Source organism: Mus caroli, unplaced genomic scaffold (assembly GCF_978045245.1).
Source record: "Mus caroli unplaced genomic scaffold, Mus_caroli_1 scaffold_7, whole genome shotgun sequence".
Taxonomy (NCBI): Eukaryota; Metazoa; Chordata; class Mammalia; order Rodentia; family Muridae; genus Mus; species Mus caroli.
The window spans coordinates 21030827-21048973 of NW_028227262.1; the positions used below are offsets into that span (position 1 = coordinate 21030827).

The 18147-nt window shown below is 49.6% G+C and overlaps 1 protein-coding gene across 5 annotated transcripts in view; it reads left to right on the top strand.

The window, feature by feature from the left end:
* Tspan9 (tetraspanin 9) overlaps positions 1 to 18147 on the top strand; it is a 182779-nt gene that overhangs the window by 33260 nt on the left and 131372 nt on the right. Inside the window, exon 1 of one of the 5 annotated variants that reach the window (XM_029478922.2) lies at positions 7353 to 7372. The exons of the other annotated variants lie outside the window; for them this stretch is intronic. The gene's annotated coding sequence lies outside the window, so the exon portion shown is untranslated. Of the gene's footprint in view, positions 1 to 7352; positions 7373 to 18147 lie in introns of those variants that run through there. 5 annotated transcript variants of the gene reach the window in all.

Genomic DNA, 18147 nt, shown 5'->3' on the forward strand with positions numbered 1-18147 from the left:
CCAGGACAGCTGATTTGAACCAGCTAGCCAGAGATCAGTAAGAACTAGAAAGAATAAGCTCGTTTAGCAGTGAGTCTCTGGGGCTGAAAACATTCTAGATCCAGATGAATTGTGTGGAGGCTAGAAGCAGACTTAGGCAGTAAGCCTCAGAGACAACAAAGGAAAATAAAATTTTAATATGGTGGCTCAATCCCAGCACTCAGGAAGCAGAGGCAGGTGGAACTCTGTGAGTTTGAGGTCTACAGAGCAAATTCCAGGACAGCTAGGGCTACTTATACCCTGTCTTGAAAAACAAATAAAAAATAAATAAATAGATAAATAGATAAATTAAAATAAATAAAAAAGTGTGTGTGTGTGTGTGTGTGTGTGTGTGTGTGTGAGAGAGAGAGAGAGAGAGAGAGAGAGAGAGAGAGAGGTGCCAAGAGAATCCTCATCTTGCAGTGTCCTTCACACTGAAGTCCAATCAGGGCCTGGCCCCTACTGGGCATTTCCATAGCTGAGACTCCTTTTAGCTGCCAGGCAGCTCTGGATTTCAGCTTCTTTTTGGAACATTGTTTCTTTGGCCATGCTCTGCTGCCAGGACCTGGGAGAGCAAGCTGGCTCTGTGGTCTGTGCAACAACTCTGGGAATATTTGACAACCACTCCCCATGACCTGCTGGCCAGTGCCTTCAGCTGCCTCTTGGCTAACTTCATCTCTGTGCCTGTTCCCTTTGGACACACTCCAGAGTGTAATGGGTTTTGTAGCCTTCTGGCCTCCATGTCGAGGTGGATTGGAGGGGTGGGGCCATATCACTACTACTGCTGTTGGCACAGCAGAATGAGTTGTAAACTTTTGGGACGAGGAATCTTCACCTTTTCAGGAGGAGGGTTTTGTGGAAGACAGTGCTCAAAAGCGAAGATAACGTCACTGTGTGATAGCAAGAATCCAGTATAGGTGGGGCCTGCCAGAGTCCCTCTCTCAGCTACCTCAGGCCAGAAGCTCTGGACCTCCTGATGGGCGTCACATGGGCAGTGTGCCCTGCTGGAAGGGTTGAGAGTGTTCCTCGGTGCCACCCCATCCTGACAGGGCTGAGCCTTTGAGCTGGTAGAGGGAGGTTGGGACAAGAAGCCTATTGATTGATAAAGGCACATCAGCAAAAATGACAAGAGAAGTTGCACTTGGTCATTAATGTCTGGTTCTCATCTTTGAGGGTGGCTCCCCACTTTTGGTGGCTCCAATCCATGTGGATCCAGCAGTCTCTCTGCTGCTATCCTTGGAAGAAAAACCTTATAGTTTGGGGGCTGGGGAGATGGCTGTGTGGTTACAAGCACAGGATGCTCTTGTAGAGGACCCAGGTTTAGGTCTGCAGCACCCACATGGTAGCTTACAACTATCTGTAAACCCAGCCTTGGGACTGCAGCCTTTGGTCTCTGTGAGCACTAAGGCGTGGAGGTGCTACACAGACATAGATACAGGCAGGACAGTCATGTATATGAAATAAATCTTTAAAAAAAGGAAACAAAAACCCGGTAGTTTTGTAACCATGAGGAACTGAGAGGCCCACACCAGGCATGCCGCCCAGAGCTCTCCATGGGAAGGAGCTGGGTTTGGGGCACTTCCCTCTCCCTCAGGCTCCTTTCTAACTATGTTCCAGCTGATTTTCATCCCTCCAGCCTTCTGCGGTGTGTTAGTCATTCAGAGAGTCCCCTGTCCATCTGTTTTGGGACTCTGACAGAGTGGGAACAGAACATCCTGTGGGATTTGGGCCTCCCTGCCTCCCTTTTGTGTCATCCCTGCCTGGAGGCTGAAGGCAGATGAGACCCAGAACATTTGCTGGGTGGGCCTCCCTCAGCAGAGCCGAGTTGTGCTCTTAGGTACTGTGAGCTCAGAGTTTGCCTACGGGCTTGTGGCTTGGTAGATCAGGTGGTCTGGAGGGGACAGGCTCCGTGGAAAGGCACTGCAGGCTAGGTCAGCACTGTTACTGTGGCCCCCACTCGCTCCCAGTTCTGATGATCTGGGAAGGATTCATATGAGTCACATGGAGTAGAGTTTATTGCAGAGGAAAGGAGAGAGGAGGGGAGGGGAGAGGAGAACACATTCAAAGGTGAGCAATGGCCAAAGGGGCCACGTCAGAGCCCAGCACATTCTTGGTGATGCGGACAAATGGCAAGGGATCTCTGTGTTGCTCTACGTTGAGGCCTACCTCATATCTTTTGGTCACGCTCTGGAACACTGGTTCTCAACCTGTGGGTCATGACCCCTTTGGTGGGTTGAGTGACCCTATCACAGGGGTTGCATATCAGATATCCTGCATGTCAGATATTTACATTATAATTTATAACAGTAGCAAAGTTACAGATATAAAGTAGAATTTGGAATGATTTCATAGTTGGGGGTCACCACAACATGAGGAACTGTATTAAAGGGTTGCAGCATTCAGAAGGTTGAGAACCGCTGCTCTAGAGCAAGCTGCTTTTCCCGAAGGGCTGTGCGCTGGTTCAGGTGATTGACAGACCTGTCCAGATGGGCTGTAACAGAAGGTATGTAAAGGCTCCTGCTAGACAGTAATCTTGTAAGGTTTAGTTAGGGCTTCTAGAGCCAGGGCTAGATAGTTATCTGTTAATGACATTCTGGGAAGCTCAGGATGTCACATCTCCACCCAGGGCCAGAGATCTGACTCACATCTCATTCTTTTGACCAGTAATAAAAAACCAAAAGAAAACACCTCCCTCCCCAAGCCCAAAACTGCAGCTCCAGATGGCTTGTGAGGGAAGGGGTCCAGGCCTGGTGTCTTCTAAGCCTGCTAATATCTCATTATTTACATGAAAATCTCACAGGCCCTGTTCATACCCTGACTCTGCCAGTCCTCCTGTGACCTTGAGCAAATTAGATGAGGCTTTTCCTTAACAGAAAGTGGGAACACTAAAGGACCTGGTTCACCCGGCTTTCAGATAGTGAGTGAGTGGGCAGAGCATCCGCAGCCCTGCCTGGCACAGGGCAAGCAGTGCACACCTGTCTGTGGTGGCAGTGGCAATGAGAGGAGCTGGAGAGGAGGAGGCTATGACTCTTACATTATTTGCTGCCCCTCCCCTCCCCCAACGAGAATACCTCTTCTGTATTTGCTGCCAAATATGGGAAAGCCACTCTACCTTTTGCCTTGGCAGCCTTTGGGCTCCGTAGCATGTTCTCTTACCCACTCTGCTCAGCAAATCACCACCCAGACACCATGAGAACCAGCCTTAGGCCACCAGACAGTCTCTTCACCTGTGACCCGTGAAGCTCACCCAGGTGACATTGACTGAGCTCTTGACTTGTGGGCTGGGAAGACAAGCTGAACACTGATTGACAGCCGGGGGAAGCTGAGGGTGAGGGTCTGGCAACCTTCTACAGGAACCCAGAGCTTTCAGAATGGCATAGACACAGGGTTTAACCCCAGGGTACTGTGGGCAGACACAGCCCCTTAGGTTAGCTCACCCACAAGCAAGGGGAATGTGTTCATAAAGTCCCACAAGTGAAAACTCCCCAAGTGCATTCTCTGACCCCCACCCCACCATGGTGGACAAGCTGCTGGGTCCTTTGTCCTCAGGGTGTTTAGAAAGTGACATGGTGTGGATTAAGTATCAGGACAGACACAAAGCGACATGAATAACTAGCCATTTTTGCTGTACCTTACATGTGCTGGTTGGGTGCCTAGCATGAGTTTTAGGGGGAAACTCAAGGCTTGGATGGGGCTTTTTAACTCCCTACACAGTTAAGAAGGCAAACTGAAGCCTGGAGGGACCCCCTCCCCAACCCCACATAAGAACCTGGCTCTAAGCCAGGGGAAGCCTGAGGACATCCAGCTGTCCTTTGATTTGGGGAGGCCTGGTAATCACATGATTACATGTGTACCTGTGGAAGTCCAGCTCCCCCTCCTTCCCTCCCACCCTGCCCATGCCTGGAGGGGCGGGGCAGTGTATTTAACCTGTGGTCCTTCCAGCAGAGGACGTACCTGCTTCCCCCTCGCTGCTGGAGCTTCCGTTCCCTTCTTACATCTTCCTCCTCTCTACAGCCATTAAGTTTGAAAGAAATAAACCTGCATCAAAAGGCGTGGGTGACCTTGAGCTTTTGTTCAAAATACAGATTTTTCTAAGAGCCCCCGAAGAGATGAGCTGCAGGAGACAGCATGTCGTGTTCTGGGAAATATTCCCGTGTGAAAGAATCTTTCTGAAGTGCTCTGCCCGGAAAAGGCTTAGGCCTGGTGGGCATGGGTCCCTGCCCTGGTGCCAGTCTACCTTGACTGGCTGTGTGACCTCAGGCCCATTGCAGCTCTATCTGGGCCTGGGCCTTGCTGTAATCCCAGGGTTTTGTGCCTGATCACTAAGGTCCTTTCAGCCTTGGAAGTTCTTCCACTTGAATTGCCTGCCTCAGGAGAGAGCGCAGGTAGCTCCGCCAAGTTGCTCTGTCTTTAACAGAGCTTTGCTTTTCAGCTGGTGCAAACTGGAAACCTTTACAGCATGCTTTAGAAAGCAGGAAGAATTCCAAATTCCTAGAGCCCTCAAGGGCGGCACTTTTTTTTTTTTGGAAAGAACAAGTTCAAACAGGGTCCTGGGGGTGGGGCTTCTCCTTTGCCCAGAAGTTCAGAGCTTTGGAACCAAGCTGGTTAAACCTGCAGGACCTGCTCCTTGCTGGCTCATCAGGACACTTGAGTGGCAGGAAGCAGTAGGCCAGCAGCTCTAGTCCTCTCCTGCTGTGGAACATTGACCTGCTCCAGCCCCATCTTTCCTTCTGAGCCCATCTGCCCAGATCCTGTGTTCTCCGGTCACCTGTTCAGCCTGAACTGTGTCCCATGTATGCCTCATTCTTTCCAGCCCTTCCTTGTATTTCTGTTCCCGTATTTTCCTGCACCCAGCCTTTTCTTCCCACCTACTTCAAGCTGGGATAGAACAGGAGGCTAGACTGGGTATAGAGTGCAGACCATGAGCCACACTCAGTATAAGCTATGAGGCTGGGGCAAAGAAAGGCACCATACCTCAACAGATCATAATACCTTGATTCAGCACCTGCCTGCTGAGAGGCCATGTGCTTCTACACCTGGGATAAAGACGTGCACCCAGGGAAGGGGCTTCGTGATGAGGCACAGCTGGCCAGCATTGGGTGATAATACTACAAGTCCATGTGCAAGAGAGATTGGATTCAGGGAACCTACGTGGGGCTGGGGACAGCTCAGCACTTGTCACCTGCTTCCTTCTAGGTTGTGGCTCAGTCCCAGGGGCTTGTCAAGTGATAATTTCCTCTAGGGGGAATGAAAAGTTTGGGTGGGTCTTCCTAAAGTCCCTTTCTGCTCTGCTAAGTTAATTGTCGCTTACCAAGTACCTTCTTAGAGCAGCTTCATGAAACCCCAGGCAGCCTTGATCTCATCACTTCCCCCCCCCCCCCCCCACACACACACTTGGCTGCTTTTATGTTGTTGTTGTTGTTTGCTTTTTTACTGTAATCCTCAGATGATGAGGAGAGGGAGACTTTGTTTTCTTTTGAGAGAGAGTCTCATGAAAACCAGGCTGGCCGGGAATCCATCCGCGCTGTCGTCAGAGACAGTGACCTTGAACTCCTGATCTTACTGCTTCCTGTCTCCCAGGTGCTAAGTTACAGCTGTGTGCCCCCATGCCCAGCCCTAGCTGGTTTAAAATATGATGAGTCCCATATAGACATGGATATATTCAGGCTCTGATGATATTGTTCAGGGTTAGAGCTCATGCCTCAATACAGGAGAGAGTTATAAACATGAGAATTGGGGCTGGGTAAGTTGAAAGTTATGGCCACCCTGACAGACTTGATCGATCTATCTATCTATCTATCTATCTATCTATCTATCTATCATTTATTTTGGAAACAAGATCTCAGTATACATAGCCCTGTCTGGCATGGAACTCACTACACTGGCCTTGAATTCAAGGAGTTCCACCTGCCTCTGCCACTGAAGTGCTGGATCATTTGGTCTTGACAGTGCAGGGATGTGCCTACACTGGCCTCCCTAATTTACATTCTACCCCCCCCCCCCCACCACAGACACTTACTGTAGACCTCCATCAAAGGACGTCAAGTAAAGCGCGCTCCAGGGGACACAGCTAAGAAGCCTTAGAGATAGGACACAGGTGGGGCTGTCTGACTTGAGGCCACGAACCACCTGCTGGTTTTCTGAGCCGGTCATGAATCCCAGCATGGAAAGGGCTTTATCTGTACCAGTCTGTGTCAAGTCTGTAGATAAGGAAGTTGGGAAGAAGCCCTGCCTCCCCCTTCAGGGACGGAATGGTCCTTGTTCTGTCTGAACGTGCTGTGGCTTTGGGCTGGTGCCCACCTGCTCAGACTGAGTCTAGGGAAAATGTCTTTTCTGCCTTAGTGCCGTGTCATCGTTCTGCCTGTTGCCTGTTTTCATGTCCCTTCACCCTGTTTGTCAGCTGGTGTCATCCAGGGCTCACCAGCTCTCTGTTCTTCGGAGAGTCTCCAAAATGCAGCTGGAGTTTTGTCTCTTAAACACGGAGGCAGGAAGCGGAGATGTCTGCTCGGGATGGATGCCTGAGGCTGGCCAGGGCTCTCTAGGGGCCGGGCAGGCAGGATGCTGGGTGTCTAAACAGGGAAGGGCCAGGGAGGGGGGCGGGGAGACTGAGGTTTCCTGCATTTGGTGTGTTGGTCAGTCCAGCTGTTTCCTGCTGATAGAGTGGTGGACAATGTCACAGTGACTCACCTCTGCTGTCCCTGTGAACAATGGCAGCTTTGCTTGGGGTGGGGGGTGTCAGCAGGAGAGTCTTGTCATTCTAGTCACATGCTTGATCCTCCTGGGAGGAGCCAGTGCACCTTGAACCTCTTGGATCCCTGCTGGCTCCTGGTACTCTAGAGCCCTGGCCTAGTGGGCGGCTTCTTGCTGGTCTGTTGTGGCCTGTCCTCACCCTTCTGTGCACAGCTCACTGGGATCCTGGACTCCACACTGACCCGCTGCCCGCCTGCCAGACTGGCCCTGCTTACTGTCCTCCCTTGCCCTGGGGCTGAAGTTCAGGGTTTGGCACACACATCACGGTTTGAGTCCCCGAAGGCATTTGGGGCTGGATAAGTGTCAGACAAGTGAGACAGCTGTTTGAGTCTTTAATCTCCTCCAGTGGCAGAGGATTAGACAATTTTTTGGTGGTTTTGTTATGTATTATAATTCTTTTGAAAGAACTATCATTTGTTTTGTGTCTTCTAGGTTCTTATCACAGTGTCTAAACACTTCTCCCCACTATTCGGTCACTAATCTTTCCAGAAACCCCAGAGGGAGGTGGTCTTACTGTCACATCACAGACTAGGACTCTGGAGTACCAGAGGGTGTGCCTAAGGTCCCAGATCTTTCTCGGACTCCTGAGACATAGGACTTTCTGGTAAGGACAGGGATATGAAGAGTTTCAAAGTAGGCGATGGCCCATCTGCAGTCCAGGCTCTTGGAAAGCTGAGGCAGGTAGATTTCAGTAAGCTTGAGGGCAGCCTAGCTTACATTTTGAATTCTAGGACAGCTAGAGCTGTGCAGAGAGACTCTGTCTCACCCCTTCCCTCAAAAAAAAAAAAAAAAAAAAAAAAAAAAAAAAAAAAAAAGCAGGTGACGGCCCACCTGCAATCCCAGCTACTTGGGAGGCTGAGATATGGTTGCTTGAGCCCAGAAATTTATAGCCAGACTGGGCAGCAGAAAACTGTGACTCTGTCTCTTTCCAAACAAACAAACAAAAAAAGAGGCAGGGGAGATGGCCCAGGGGTTAAGTTGTTAAGAATTCCAAATTCCTTGTTTGCTTTTGCATAGGACCTGGGTTCAGTTCCCAGTACCCACATTTTAGTTAAAAAAAAAACCAGCTGTCCCTCCAGTTTCAGGGGATCTAAAACCCTCTTTTTATCTCCATGGGCTTGCACATGATGCACATAACATACATACAGTCAAGAAACATTCACACGCATAAAATCTTTAAAAAAATTGATTAAAAATAGTTTGGGAACTGATGGTGGGAGGTGAAAAGGTTGAATAGGAATGCAGAGGGGAGCAGGGCTAATCTCTGCCTGCATCCCCGAGATCACAGCAAGGTACACCTAGCAGCCAGACATTAACTCATAGCCCCTCAGAGCACGAGGTAGTGGGACCAGTGCTGGCATGGGAGCTTCCAGAGCAATTCCAAGGTGCAATTCCACCTGCAGAAGTGGGAGCTGCTTAGCAAGGACTGATGCCGGTGTTAGAGTGCCCTTAGCTGGCCCATGCATGTCTAGAGCTGCACCAGGGCAGTGTTGCTTGTTACGGGTATTGCATTTATTTGGCAGCTGGTGTCAGGAGTCTTAGAAATGTCCATTCACAGTTCTGTTTGCTGGAATTTATCCCAAAGAAGTTATATATGTATGTACGTGTGTGTGTGTGTATTCAGTGAGACATCATCTGTAATAACAAAAATTCTAAGCATACAATAGAAAATGTATGCTTTTTACAGAAAGCTACAGTCAGATAGAAGTAAGAAGTTAGGTGTGAATGCGGGTGCGCGCGCGCGTGCGTGCGCGCACACACACACACACACACAATGAATAAGTGAATATAATTAAAAGAAAAAATGTTCTGGTGAGTATTACCCAGCTAGATGCATGTGGATAATAATAATGTGCCATGTATTTTAAAAATCTACAAGGAGGAATCTTGAATACTTTCACCGTAAAGAGATAAATGCCTGGGAAGCTCCAAACATTTAGCTGGTGCGAACATTATGCAGCACACACAGCTATTGAAATGTCATGTGACAGGTGGCCAGTATGTACCATCTATGTCTTTATTTATCAGCTAAGAAATAAATTCAGACTTGGTGTAGTGTTTCAGGCCTGCAGTGCTAGCACTCAGGAAGGTAAGACAGGAGGATTTGGAATTTAAGCCTAGCCTAGGCTACAAAGCAAGTTCCAGACTAGCACAGGCTAAGTTATCTTAAGAACAAACAACGAGGAAATTTAAATCTGTTGTGGGATGCCTTCACATGAGGGACTATTGTATAACCTTTCAGAGAAATCATGTCTTCAAACATAACATAGTAACATAGCTCCCAGTGCTGTGAAGGCTGAGACCGGAGGATAGATAACCTGTGCTAACCAAAGGAACACCCTTTCCATGATTCAAAAAATGCTTCTAAACACCGAGTGAATACTGGGAGAGATACAAGTGTTTATGCTATATATACTGACTTTTTAGATTTATTTATTTCTTTGCATATGAGTGGTGTGAACCACTTAGCCTGCATGTATGTCTGTACATCATGTGCATGCAATGCCTACAGAGGCCAGAAGAGGGCATCAGATTGCCTTGGAACTGGAGTTACAGCCCCTAGCCACCATGTGGGTGCTGGGAGTCAAACCTGGGACCTCTGGAAGAGCAGTCAGCGAGTGCTCTTAACCTCAGAGCCATCTTTCTAGTCCCAAATACTACTTTTTATTTTTATTTTTTGTAAGCAAAGGACAGTGCTAGTGATAGCTAATGAGTCTTAGTGGTTTTTCTTTTCTCTAATTCTATGCCATATGTTTTCTGAAGGTTCTCTAGTGAATGTTGCCAGCACAGAAAGGGGAGATGCACTGAGGCCTGAGAGGGCTGCATCCCTGCTGTGCATAGCTGGCCCGTGAGGCCAGACTGGGGCACTCTGGCAGGGTGGCGGGCTGAGTTCAGGGAGACCACCCCTGCCTTTCAGCTCCCTTCTTCCTCTTACACAGTCTTCTCTTTGCTTTTCTCCCTTAATTGGATGTAAATGTAAGACTGAGGGATGATTTTTCTTAAAAAATAACGTATTGTTTTTATTGGCTGCGTTTCCTGTACGCTGTGACAAGAGAGTCATTTTAGATTTCTCACTCTGAAGAAACCCTAATTTAAGCTCTTTTCTACTCACGTGATCACGATTGATTTTTCTCTCAGTAGTTCAGATGGTTTTCGTCAGGGAGAAGACTTTCCTACTCCTGCCTTAAATGGCCTCTGAAAGCCCAATTTGAAGTGATGGCTTGCTGCCAGGCAGGGCCTGTTGAGCAGGACCTGGCTGCCCGGCTCTCCTGGGAGATGGAGAGGAGGTGAGGGGAGCTTGAAGTTTTGCAGTTTTGTGACTGCAAGTCAGTTTGAAGGTGACTCTCGAGTGAGCTGTGGTCCTTATCCCAAATCAGCCTTTCTAGTGTTGGGGACTGGGGAACCGGACTGAGAACGTCCTAGGGACTTATTAACGGCCCAGCTCGTGGCCTTCTGGATAATGCTGACTTTTGTGGCATTATTCATTCCTAAGGGTGCTGGGTAAGACTAGAGCCTTGAGTATGGTAGGCAAGCCCAAGCTATACTCAGTGTGCAAAGAGAGTGGCAACTGCCCAGAGGATCCCTGTGTCTAGCAAGAAGGCTAGGTCAGGAGGATCACAGGAGCCCAGGAGTCTGAGGCCAGGCTGAGCAGCCTAGTAAGACTGTCTCATAGAGTCAGTTAACCACCTCCAGCAGTTCAGACGAGAGGTTTTGGATCAGAGACCCAGAGTCGGCCTCACCACTGTGGTGACAGTGAGTTGCTCTCAGCTTCTTGGAGCCTCACTTCCCTTTCTGTAAAATGGGAATCATGGCTGAAATAAAACCTCATCGGGATGATGCACGGATGAAGTGTGCGAGTGCTGACGAATGCTCACTAAGTGAGCAGTATGTATCTTTCGGGCAATAAACGTTAATACTGATTTTAGAGGAGGGGTCCTTCCCGCTTGCTCTGAGCCAGGCATGTGGCTGAAACCGAAGTCTCAGGGAATCTGCATCCCTGGCCACATTCTCTGCCCCAGTTCAGACTTTAAACTCTCTGCCCTCATTCTGGATGCAGGCTGAGCTCGCCTAGTTTCTTAGATATTTGAACTCAGTGGGGAATAACCTTTTCAGATCTCACACAACCCGTCTTCTCATTGCTTTTAAGGTGGCCTTGAGCCTGACACCGACCCTATATTGTCTCACCAAGAATGTCCCAGCCTCCTAAATGACTCCTGCATCCCTACTGGGGGACCACTTTGCTCCACAGAGCATGAAGCAGATGTAGCATTTAAAGTCCATCAGGCCAACCGCACCCTATGTTTTTGTTTTTAACTGTTATTGTGGTAAAATACACATGGCATAAAATGTATCGTTTAAGTAAATTGCAAGTTTTGAGTTGTGTGGGCCTGACACACACAGGGTCCCACTGTTGTGTTGCCTTCCTTAGGCTGCAGGCTCTTTCCATCTTCCCAGACTGAAACTTTGTACCCATTGAACAAAGACTTGCATCTGGCCTTTCCTTAGTCCCGCTTACCACATCCACTCTCTAAAGTCTGAGTAGTCTAGATACTGGATACAAATGGACTATCCTACTGTCTTACCTCTCCTGGGTAGTTCCCCCCTACCCTTCAGCATAATGGCTTCAGAGTTTATCCAAACTGTAACTTGTATCAGAACACATTCCTTTTTTTTTTTTTTTTTTTTTTTTTTGCCAAGGAGTCATATTCCATGGTGTGCCTCTACCATATCTTGTTTACCTATCATCCATAAGTGGTCATTTGGATGATTTTTTCACCTATTGTCTGTTATTCCCCACATCCCCTATTTTAAAGTTAAACAACCACTCTGCTCATTCCACATCAGCCCAGGGGCCTCCAGGGCACGTGTGTAATTGCTGTGTAATTGGAATGATGGGCTGGCATCCTGTGTAAGAACATGGGTGTTCACAGGTGTGCTCCTGAGCACTGCAGCCATGGGTCCATTCCTTTTAATGGGCTAGAAATTATCTTTAGTAACTCGGTCACAAACTCCTCAGGGGCTGTTTTAGGAAGTGGTAAAGGGTCTTGGTTAAGGCTGTGGGTTCTGAGGTCAGACCACATGGCCTTGCATCCTGATCCCACAGCATATTAGCTTGACAGAGTCTATGCTACTTAACTCTCGGATGCTCTCATTGTTGATGGGGATCGGGTAACTGTCTTGACGTTTTAATGAGATGATCTGTGTGTCAGAGCCAGCATAGCATCTGATGCATTGGGAACCCCCTAAACATTAGTTCAAGATAAAATGGAGGAGTTTGGTTGGTTGGTTTTGAGACAGAATTTCACTGATTAGTCTGTGCCCACAGGGAACTTACTATGTAGTCTGGGCTGGCTTTGAGTTCACAATGTACCTACTTCAGCCTTTAAAAAATTAATATTTATTCATTGTGTGTGCACACACATGTGCTTGTCTTAGGGTGCATGTGGAAGTATCTGAACAACTTTGTGGAATTGATTCTGCTCTATTACCATATGGATCTTGTGGATAGAACTCAGGTTTTCAGTTTTCATGGCAAACACCTGTATTTGTGAAGCCATCATGCCCACCCTGCTTCCGTCTCTCTAGTTCTAGGCTCCAGGTCTGTGTCTCCATGCGAGGGCTTCCATGCTCAGAGCTTCCTTGGGAGTGACTGAAGAGTAAGGTGAAGGTACCTGCTCCTGGGTTGGCATTCCCAGGAGGCAGACGAGAGCAACCGTGGGAGCTACGCAGAAACCCTGCTCTCCTTGGCTCCCTTAGTGCGCTTCCTCCCTCTGCTGGACCATCATTGATGGGGTCAGCCTTGAATTTGGCCCTTAGATCTCTTTTCTGCTGTCCCTTTCTTGCACAGGCCACTGCTTAATAGGATGAACTTGGCACTTGGGGGAGGCATTTGGAAGCCATCCACAGTTCCTTTAGAACAGTGCTGTTGGGATGGCAAGAGGGTGACTTCCCTGTTGCTTCTGCTTCCCTGGACCACTCAGAGCTTCATGAACCACACACCCAGTGATGAATCCTGCTCCAGCTGGGGAACCCGAGCCCTCTGCCCAGAGTGAGCATAGCCAAGGGTTTGTGAGGCAGACCATGATTTCTCCCTAAAGCTGGTAGAGCTGATGAGAGCAGAAGCTTCTCTGTTTTAGTCTCTATTTGACTAAAATTTCCCAAATATTTATCATCTCCTCTCATCCCTCCTTGCTGGCGTCAGCTTCTAGCTGACTGTGTTGAGGCCAGGGGCTGTCTGTATTGCTCAAGCCCAGTGACTTGTTCTGGGAGATTCTCCCGCTGTGACTGAAGCTGAGGGAAGGAACCAGGGAGAGTAGAGTCAGAATATGCATGACAAGACCTTTCAGCCTGGTCGCAAAGCAGACGCCCCAGTGTGTGACCTTAAGCAGGCTTCTTACCCTCTGCGTCCACACCCTTGTTGGTAGGATGGGGTTAATAATAACTTGCCCTGTGGAGATGTGAGGAGGCACCAAGGGAATCTGTAAAGTGCTTAGCATAGCGTCTGGCACACTGAGGATGCGCTAAAAATGCAAGCTCCTTCTATTTTTATTGGCGAGTTTTATTTCTGCTGTTTCCAGCCTTCCTTCTTACACCTTCTCTCTCCTGGTAACCCCGATGCTGTTAGCATCCCAGTGCCCTTGAACTTTGGCCCCTATCTCGCACTAAAACCACTCCTGGCACAGGGTCTCATACAGTAGCCATGCCAGACTTCAAGGGCCAGACCTTCCAGGTCTCTGGGATATTGGTCCTTGGTGTGGGGCATCCTCTTCTGACCTTGATTCCCTGCTTGCACTGCCCACATTCCATAAACCCGCTGAAGTTCTCCATTCAGTCTTTGTAATTGTCCTCTACCTTGGGGGGAAGAAAGGAGCGGAAGGTTCATGGAGCCCTGTTTTGTGCCAGGAGTGTTTAGACATACTCTTTACCCCCCCCCCCCCATGGACCATCATGGTGTGACTTGGATTTCTTCAGAGAAAGAAAGGGAGGCACTCCAATAGCAAGTAATAGGGACGGTCACTTGCAGATCGCAGTGCAGGACTTGACTAAGCCTGTGCTGTCCCCACTTCCCAGTGCTGGGCATTGGCGATGACAAAGTGGGAGAGGGGACTGATTGCCTAGGGTGAAAACCAGCAACTCAGCTGCTCTGTGTAGTGGATGTTGGGGACACTGCGGGTGCTTTAGCTTGGTTGCCCGAAGCTGCGCACACTAGCTGCACCTCCCTCCTGGGGCTGTTGTACATATTCCAGGAGGAAACACTCTGACTCGGTAAGCTTTGGCAAAGCACGTGCACGGGCATGGCAAATGTGCGTGAATGCCAGCCAGGCTGGATGCTGCGCTGGGAGTTTGGCTTCTCTGCCTCTGACTTCTCATCCTCTGAGCAGGGCTGGCAAGCCTTGCCGCTGCTTGATAACAGGGGTCTCTGCCTAGAATCTCCTAGGTTTTAGATGCGTGTTCATTTTTAACGTGGTAAAAGGCGTATAGCATAGACTGTGCCATGTGACTGTTTCAGGGCTCTTTGTTGTTGTTATTTGTTCTTAGTTTTTGAGATGGGGTCTCACGTAGCCCAGGCTGACATCTGACTTGCTGTGTAGCCAAGGATAACCTGCCTCCCATATGTTGGGGTTACATGCCTGTGCCGCTGCTCTCACTGTGACCCTTTTAAAGGACGCAGTTCAGTCCTTGGCTCACTCATTGGGTTGTGAAATGATCCTACTGCCTTGTTCAACTTTTGCACCAGCCTGTAGTGCTGCCCGTCTTAGCTATTGTCTGTCCGTCCTCCCTACTAATCTGTAGTCCTCCCTCTCCTAAGCTGTAGTCCTCCCTCCCTAAATTTCAGTCCTAAATTTCATCCCCTAAACTGCAGTCCTCCTTTCCCTGAACTGCTGGCAATCACCTACCTGCTTTCTACTGGTGGTTCTGTAGCACGATACTGCGTGTGGTCCCTTGTGTCTGGCTTACTTCACGTAGATGACGTCCAGGTCCGTAAGAGTGTAGGTGTGCTTTGTCCTCCTATGGCTGAGTAATATTCCCTCACATGCATGTGCAGCACAACGTTGATTGATTCATCTGCCGATGGACATCTGGCTTGTTCTCCTTCCCTGAGACTTGTATAGGGAGAGCTGCTGTGCACATTCCTGTACCAGTGTGCGAGTGGGCACCTGACTTTGATTCTGTGGGGGTGTGTACCCAGATGGGGAAAGGGATGGATTATATGGAAACTCTGCGCTCTGCACAGCAAGAGGTAGGCAGGCTGTTTGCACAGTGGCTGTATCACCCTGGCTCCCACCAGCTATGTGGGAGGGTTCCAGTTTCTCCACATCCTTGCCAGCACTTGTTACTGTTGATTTCTTCATTTTCTTTTCCATCAAGGCTGCCCTTTCACTATGGCTGATTCTATTTCCCTGATGATTAATGACTCGGAGCAATCTCCTGTGGTTTTAGTATTCTCCTTTTCTCTTGACCCAGTTCCCTGTCCCTTCCCCAGTCCACACCTCTCCAGACTAGCTCCCAGCCCCTGGGCGGGTCTCCAGCGAGCCTGGGCCGGCAGCCCAAGTTGGGTATCCCACTTTTGGCCACTGGGAATGCTCCTTTGACCCTTCTGGCCCCTTTGTTGGGTTCTTCTGACTGGGGGCTGGTCCTCTACTGCCCACCTCAGCCATTCTTCAGGGTTTTCTTCGTCCCACTGGCTGTAGGCTCTTAGCCTTGTCCCGTTTGGCAGTTACTCCTTCCACACAGGTTCTCACGAGGACCCTGGATGCTGGCACAGGGCAGTGATAGATCCACTAGGTAATTACTAGCTCCAGCCTGAATGCTCCTGTCCCCCTGTAGGATTGTCCTGAGAGGCCCAGGCAGAGCCACATGTGCTCCCAGAGCCAGCAGCTGTTTCCTCTGAGTTTCCTAAACCACCTCACTATCCCCTCACCCCTTCCCGTCACTCTGTGTACATGGTGGGTCCCCCCGCCCCAGTCCACAGGTTTATGGTTTCAGGCCTATTTTTGACCATAGAATCAAAGCTGACCCCCTCCCCATGGAGGAATCCTTGGCAGGAGTAAGCAGATGGAAGAGGTATTTTGGGGCTCTGAGGGTTTATTCCGAAGCCCCTTTACCATCTGCCGATGACAGAGACTCTACCCACCATGCTGTCTTCCTCTGAGGCCTGTCCCCACCCCCCTTCTTCAGACCTAGCTGCCTCAACAGGCTCTTTCCACCAGGGTAGGGTTGAGGCAGTGACACCCGGTACTCAATTTACTTAAACAGCCATGTGGCTGTTACAGGAAAAATTCCCTGCTGTGAAAGATTTGCTAGCACCCGGGCAAGATATGAGAGCCTCCATTCCCTGTGTAGTCTCCAATCATAGCGCCCTTCAGTGGGAGGTCACATGGGAAACTTGGTGTGGATTGGGGATCTTCATCTCCCATCTCAGTGCCAAAAAGGCCATTTGAGAGTATGTGGTGGTGGGGTAGCTTCGTGAAAATAACTTGCTGGAGAGGAGGGGAGAGGAGAGGAGGCAGAACTGAAGGCTACCTGCTGACTATCTATCATGATAGAAGAGTGCCGCTGGCCAGCCACCCTGGTCAGTTCACTGGCTCTGCAGTATAGAACTGTCCTGGGTTGTAGTTTCCTCAGCTACCAATGGCGTTAACTCTGCCATTGTGAGAGGTGATCCTTGGAGCTACTCCCAGAAGGTGTCACATGAGGTTGGCCACCCTGACCTTGTTGGAGGTCAAGCTCCAGGCAAGTGCTTTCCTTTTTGTGCGAGCCAGTATTGACCTTGAGTCTCCATCCCCCATGCTGTGGCTAACCCAGAGCTAAACAACTCACAGTGTTAAAAATAGCCTCACCCTCACATGCCCAGCGTGCTGCTTCTGCGGCGTGGATGGGTGATAGATCGACACTGTCTTCCCAGTTACCAAGTTACCAGTTACTGACATCTTAGTGTAAGTTAATCTTGTAGATATTTTGGCCTCAGAAGGACCCATGTCATGATCCTTTGTTGTACCAATGGCGGCATGTTAAGGTTTTCGGGAGGAAGGAACTTACCAGGCATTTGACACAGACATCAGGGCTGAACCGAAGCATGCGCTCAGATCACACTATGTCTGTCTTGCCGCTTGGATGGGCAATACAGCCCAGGGTTCCAGAGGGCCCACTGTTTCTCTCAGGATAGCTGCTTTAGAGTTGACAGTCGCCCAGGTTTCAAGGCCCACAAGCAAACTGGAAGCTAGATGGCCTTCTATAAGACAAGAAGGAAGGAGGCCTTGGGACAGTAGCAGCTGGAGCTCTTTTGAGTCCTCAGTCTTCCAAGGTTGGAAGTAGGGTCTCTGAGGTCTAGGCCGAACTATGAGGCCAGCTGCCTAACAGGAGGGCGACCATTAGTGAACACGAAGAAGTAGAGAAGATGGATGGGTGAGCCAGTGACTGGCACCCAGGGTGGAAGGATGAGGGAGGTGATGTGTGACATGGAAGAGACAGTGATGCTGGCACAGATGGGGGGAAGGAGGGGCTGCATGAAGACAAGTGTGCAGCCTGGGGGCCCCTGGCTGTGGCAAGTGACAGGAAGAACAGCTGAAAGGAACCAGAGGAGGAGAGGAGGAAAGGCCACCCAGGACTGTAGCCATGGTCAGGACTGACATCATGCTTTGCTGCCGATTCAGACCAATCGCCATTCCAGCCTTTCTGCCCTTTCTCCTAAGCCCTTGGATGGACATCTGGCAGTTCTTCTGTTTTGTGAGGGTGTCACACTTTTTTTTTTAAATCTGGCACTCATGACTCCTGTGTAGGTTCTACTTGTGGTCACCTAGTCTCAGTCTGGACTTGTTGGGGAGGGGGGATATAGCCCCTGAGACTTCTTGGTGGCCTTGTTGTGGTGCCTGCTCTTCCACATGCTGGCCACTAGATGGCAGCAGGAAACCTGTTGGTTTTTTCCAGCTGGTTGTTTTACTCAGTCTAGCTCTCCTGGCCATGTGGCCCTCTGCCTCAGTCTCAAATCGCGCTTGTCACAGGTTCATGGATGGTTCTGAGGCAAGGCTGAGTGAGATGAAGCCGCATCAGTCTACTTTTGAGAAGTGGCTGTCTCAGGACACTGTCACAGGCTTGGAGGTGGCCTTTCAGCACCCTACCTGTGGCCAAACCCTTTGTAGGGTGTTCCTGCTGTAGACTGCACTCTAGCTGTGCGTCGCAGGGCTGTGTGGGGCCCAGAAGCAGAGAACCGGGCTCTGAGGAAACTGAGACTGCCCACCTCCACCTCAGCTTGGCAGCCTGTGTGGGTGGTGCCAGACATGGAGGGAGGGGTCATGCCTAGGGCAGGGCTAGCCTGGGAAGAGCAGTGTTGTAAGATCAAGGACAGAGCTTTCCTGCAGCAGGGACACACAGCACTAG